Source organism: Lemur catta, chromosome 6 (assembly GCF_020740605.2).
Source record: "Lemur catta isolate mLemCat1 chromosome 6, mLemCat1.pri, whole genome shotgun sequence".
In the NCBI taxonomy this organism is placed as follows: Eukaryota; Metazoa; Chordata; class Mammalia; order Primates; family Lemuridae; genus Lemur; species Lemur catta.
Genome location: NC_059133.1, coordinates 54,762,945 through 54,768,944, shown reverse-complemented (window position 1 = coordinate 54,768,944; position 6,000 = coordinate 54,762,945).

Here is a 6,000-nt window from a genome sequence, read left to right as displayed (position 1 = left end):
TATTATGATTTTATTTGACCCTTTTATTAACCCCTCTCCTCTTAAAACCCTCCATTCTCCCAAGGCGGTGGTGGAGGAGGAGGAGGCAGGCGGGCAGAGCCCAGCCCTTGAGGAGAGGCATGCAGAGGTTAGGTAGGCCTGTGCTGGCCGGCCTGGAGCTCTTCAGCACTGGCAGGGCCAAGAGTGTGGTGGTAGCCTCCTCTCGCTCTCAAGCTGAGGACATTCCACAGCTACTCTTAAGCTCTGCTTCCTCACGTGCAGCTCGAGCTGAGCTGTGTCCAAATGCCCAGCAACGGCTTTCTGTTTAAGTACACGTTTTTTGTGGAGTTAATTGTAACCATCATCGAATTTAAATTTATAGGAATTTTTTTGGCTCCACCGCCCTCCTGCCAGATGTCTCCGTCTGTCGCAATTAAATGTGTAGGGTTGAGGGTAGGACTTTAGTGTTTTTTTTCTCCATGAGAAGACTGTATTGGAATTTTTATATACAGTTTTTAAGGAAGGAGGGGAGAGGAAGAAACCAGCCCCCTCCTCCTTCTCTCCGAAGCCTCTGAGGGTGGGAAGGTGGGGCCTGGCCTCTTCCCCTCTGGCACAAATGGCCAGGCTCCTCCAGACACAACAAGACGCCTAGGCTGGGGCCACCCTGATGTTTATACATTGGGTGTCCCAGAGTAGAAAGCCCCAGAGATTTGTTTTGTAGGGGTTGGCATGGGGTGGGGCACTGGGGAAGGAGGTGACCTGTGGGGACAGTCATCACACCCATCTATATTTGCTCCATTTTCTTCTGTGTAAAGATAATCATGGTCCTTTCAGTGCTTTCAGTGAGGGTACTGGGCTGATGTCTGTTCCAAATTCGTTATTTGGAGGCAGAGGTTTGGAACCAATTCTCTCATCTTTCCCTTCTCTTTCTGTTCTTGTCTTATTCAAGAAAGATTTTTTGTCAATATGATTCTGTTGGATGAAAGGCAAAAGAATCATGACTATCAAATGAAGGTTCTGTCTTTTTTGATGGCAGAGATCCCAGCAGCCTAGAGGTCTGAATCTCTAATTTGTAAATGTGGGTCTTGAGAGAAGATTTCCAAACTGGGGCATATATGCATCCCATAATTTCCTCCTGTGCCCACAAACATTTGATTTTAATCAGTGTGCCTATGGGTGCAGGTGAGGAGTGTATTTATATGATTTTGCCTTAGTATGAGAAGTGAACCTAACCACATGCACATCTAGAGCTTGTGCCTCTATGGTGTGTAACCATAGGCAATGTTTAGTGAGTGTGGGCAGGAATGCAATTGAAAGTCCTCTGTGTGCTTGTGTGTGTGTGACACGTCTCTAGGTATGAAGTTTAGCCACTAGTCATGTTAGGGAATATTAGCCTTCTGGCCATGTTTCCTGTAAAAATAGGAAGGAGATAACTATATAGAACAAAGCTGTTTATAAAGCAAAATATTAACCTCTAAATGGCTCCTGATTTTGGAGAAAAATATTGAAAACCCACAGCTACTACTTTCTCTGCAATGTGCAGCCCAGAAAATGTCCTCAGCTCCAGAATAGATTGCTGATAGATGAGAGGAGAAGATCATCACGAAAGAAAAACAAAGGCTTCTGTGACCCAGGCCCAAGAACCTGCCAGGCCTTGGTGACCATCAGAAGGAGGAAAAAAGGAGGGTCTCTGATCCCCCAAACAAACCCACCTTCAGACTCCTGGGACGTCTAACCCCTCTTGCAGGTCAGGGCCACCCTGGGCTCAACCTCTTGGGGTAATCCCCTCCAGCCACAGCACTGCCCAGAAACAAAAGATCCTCGTCTAGACGCTGCCATAAAGCGCCCCCCGCGCCTCTAAACCCAGTTTCATTTCGCCCTTAACGACCCAGTCTGGCCTGTATTAGAAAACGCTTCCGCCCTAAATAGTAAACAAACCTGCAGTGGAGGGCCTTGGCTCTTCCAACACATCCCAGACCCCCACCTCATCACCCCCTTGCCCCACATTTTTCCTCTTATCCTCCAGTCTTTTTCAGTTCCCAGCTCCGAAACCCTCCCCCCCGCCCCAGTAAATAAACCCGAGGCCGAGTTCAAAGTTTCCCGGAGCTAAGGAGGAATGTTGGTTGTAAAAATCCAAGTTTATAGCACACGTGGGAGTTTACAAGGGTATTAAGTGGTGTGGGCTGAGAGAGCACTCTGGGCACCACCCCCTCCCACTATGGGCTTTGGGGGTACAGGGGGAACCCGGGGCACTTGAAAGGATGAGTGGGTTGGGGGACAGCCTTGGGATTGGGATTTCTTCTTCACTTAGACCCTTACGTTGCTGGGGAAAGGTGATGTCAGGGCCCCTTGGAAGAAGGCTCAAAACCCCCACCAAAAATATCTGAGAGAAAGTCCACAGGTTCTAGGTGCCCCAGATGGGGAGGTAGGGGACCCCTGTCTTGGGGGAAGTGAAAAAGGTGCAGACCAGTTGTTTGAATGGTAAACAGAGTTGGGGATACCTGGAACCACTTCTCAACCAGAGGGGGAGAAACTACCTTGGGCTAATTTCTCGAGTGGGCTGAAGGCAAAGAGGGCTTTTCTCACCAGGGCAAACAAGAACTTTGAACTTCAAGGGAGTCAAGGGCACCACCCCTTCCTTCTCCCCGCCCCTCTCAGGAATCTGTAGGGCAATTGTTTCTGGGCCAATATTCCCTGAAGGGGGCGGCCACTGGGGTTTTCTGGTGCCCCAGGGCTGGATAATGCTGTTGGCTAACCCCTCCCTGCACAGAGCCCGCCAGAACCTTGTGCACGCGACTACACTCTTTATTATTCATATAAACCTTTTGAAAAGGCAACGCCCGGGAAGTTTTTATAACTTTGCTTGGCGTAAAAATTTTACAAGATTCCCCCTCCCTTTAAAAAAAAAAAAACTTAAAATTTTGGTCTTGCCATAGGATGGGAGGGAGGAGAGAGGCTCTGGGATGCAGGGTTGAGGAGGAGTGTTTAGAGCTGCCTCTTTTTGCCTAAGGCAAAAAGGTTTGATGGTCTGGGTCTACCCTTCCTGAGGCCCACCTTGGACCCACGTTTGACAGCTACCAGCCAACAGAGGCTCCAGGCCTCCCAGAGAGTCCTGTCTAATCTGCTCTTGAGACACACCTATACAGACCCCCAAAGTTTAGACAATGTTAGCATGACAAGACCTTTCCCCACCACACTTGATCTCCCGTAAACACCGTTTCTCTCTCTCTCTCTCCACACACACACACATACACAAATACAACACTGCACACACACCCCCAACCCACTGCACAAAGCTGAGACCCATAACCTTGACTCAGATTGCTGATTTGGGAGCGTCTCTGCACACACAGTCTCACATCCGTGCCGCCTGTGAAGTCAACAATGGGTTTGAAAAATCAAAATGCCAAGAAACTCCTGCTCAGAGGTTGCAGTGGTTGCAGAACTAAAGGAGACAGAGGGCCAGCAGGGCTGCAGTCCAGGAGCCCAGAGAACAAAGGCACTCAAGGGGGGACGTGGCCTTGAGCTGTCAAGCCCACGGATGACCCCTTGGACCTGCCCCCTACCTGGGACTGGCAGAACCTCACTCCTTCATTTCCCCTGACTCCAGCCTTGGGAGCACCAATTGAGCTCAACTTTGGGTCATTTTAATGTTTAGCTGTGGAGGTCAGGACAAAGATGGAGTGACTTTGCCAGAGGTAGGCCTGGTAGATAAGGTTCTTTTGGGGCAATGGAAGTGAAAATACACGACCCCTGGATTCCTGGTACTTCAGAGAGCCATGAGCTTGAGTGGTGGTGTGCCCCGGAGCCGATTTTCCTTCCCTCTAATGGCGACGGCTGAGGCCTGGTGGCCGCGGCTGACATCCCTACACTTCGCCTTGTGAGGAGCCTGGCTAAAGCTGAAGGCGGGAGAAGGTCAACTCCAAGCCTTAGCAGCCCGGCTGGTAAGGCATACGACTGAGACTGGAGCATTCCCCCTCACTAAGCCCAGCACAACAGAGAAAAATAGCAAAGTCTAGGACAGAAATTCAAGGGGAAGTAAAGAATTCAAGAGGAAAAAAAAAGCAAATAATAAATTTGGTAATAGAGAAAGAAAGAAAGAAAAGAGGAAATGGGAAAATAAGGAAGACAACAAATTAAGAAAGAGAAAGCATCGGAAAAAGAAGGAAAAATGAATTGCAGGGGGAAAAGGGAAGAATGAAAAATAGAGAAAGAAGCAGATAAAGAAAAAGGAGAAGGAAGAAACAAGAAGGAAGGAAGGAAAGAGAGAAGGAAGGAAGGAAAGAAGAAAGGAAAGAAGGAAAGAAAGACAAACAGATCTTTGAAAAGGAATTTAGCCGCTTAGGGAGACTCGGGTTTTTCTGCGGAGCAAGCCAGCCCGACCACAGCCTGTCTGGAAACCTGACCTACTTGGGCAACTTAGAAGCAAACCACTAGAGCGGGGAGCAGGGCCTTCCCCCCAAGACCTCCTCTCATCTGTCCCCTCCTCCCAAAGCTTCTCTCCGAGGTGTTTGCGGTCTGGTTTCAATTCAGGAGGCAAAGTTAAATAACTGAACGGCTGCGGCAGGGCCAGGAAGCAGGCAGGCTGGCACGGCTTATCAGACTTCAGGATGCAGGGATCTCAGGGAGCACTTTGGGTAAAAGTGAATATTTGTGGCTGTGTATACACAATTAAATGCAAGTTAGACATATGTATAGATGCTAAACTCCACAGCATCTGGGTACAAGTGTGTACTTTCTGCTGGCCGGGCTGCCAGGGTGGCTTCGAGATCCGGATTAGACTTGAGGCCCCTCTAAGCTTCCTCAGCCTCCTACCTCCCTCTGGTACCTGTTTGAAAATCTTTTGTGGGGGGCCTCTGAGCATTCCGCATTTTGCCTGGAATTTCTCTGCTTCCAATTCAGCTGGGGCAGAGTCTTGAATGAAGCTAATGAATAAGAAAAGCAAATCTTTCCTTCAAGTTTTGGGAAGAGAATTATTTATCTTGGTCTCCAAAACAAGAGGAAAAAACCTGCAATCACTGGTGCGACTTTGTTTTCCATTTCGCTTGAAGAGATTTCAATACACACACTTTATTTTTATTTTATTTTATTATTTTATCCCAAAGGGAGAGACACTCTTCCTTTTTCAGTTCATCTTCAGAATTTCCCAGATGACTTTCTTAACCTCTTGGGGAAACTCCGATAATTTTTGTTGGAAAAATCAGGATGCGTCTGGGGTGCTTTGAGGGCTACAGCCAGGAAAGCAGCAAGGTTCCTTTCTGTTGTTGAGCACTACATTTTCCTTCTGCTTTCACACGGGACCCCTAGCGCCCCAGCCCTTGGCCTGCGCTGTGGAACGCGCTGGATACTCCTGGAGTATTCGAGGAGTTTCCGAATCCTCCTCTTCTCCCTTACTCACAGCCCCACAGGCAGAAGGAGGCCCAGTCCGGGCTCTGCTGCCCCTCCAGGGTCTGGGTACCTGGGGAAGGGCTCTGGGGTAGATGGGACTTGTCAAGACATATGCACACAGCCTGAGCCCCTCTCTGTCTGCAGACTCTGGATATTCATTTTCCCAAGTTGAGGTAAGAAGGGGGAACCCCAGAGTTTTAGGGTAAACGCAGGTCTCTCCGTACTCCAGAAAGTTGGAGAAATAGATTAATAAGAGTCGGTATGGGATGATTCTAGCAACACAGACTTCCTCTGGATCCCAATCCAGTGGCCAAGGGCGCAGGCTGGAGGGTCTTGGCCTGTGGGGCAGGGCGGTGGGCGCCTGGCAGCGGCGGCAGGCGGGGTGGCTGTGGCGGCCCGCTTGCCTTTGAACGCCAGGCCGGGACAATAGGACGGAAACGGCCTTTGCTCGTGGCCTCGGGAAAGACCGAGCCCAAGGGGGCAGGGCTAGGACCCAGACCCGCACAAATGCTCCCCTGGCCCAGTCCTCATGCTCACTTCTTCCTTCATTTTACCTCCACTGAGGCAGAATCCCAAAGTCTGCAAAAACCCAAGTTATTCAAGTCTGCGTCCGAGCGGGCTCCTGTTTAACAG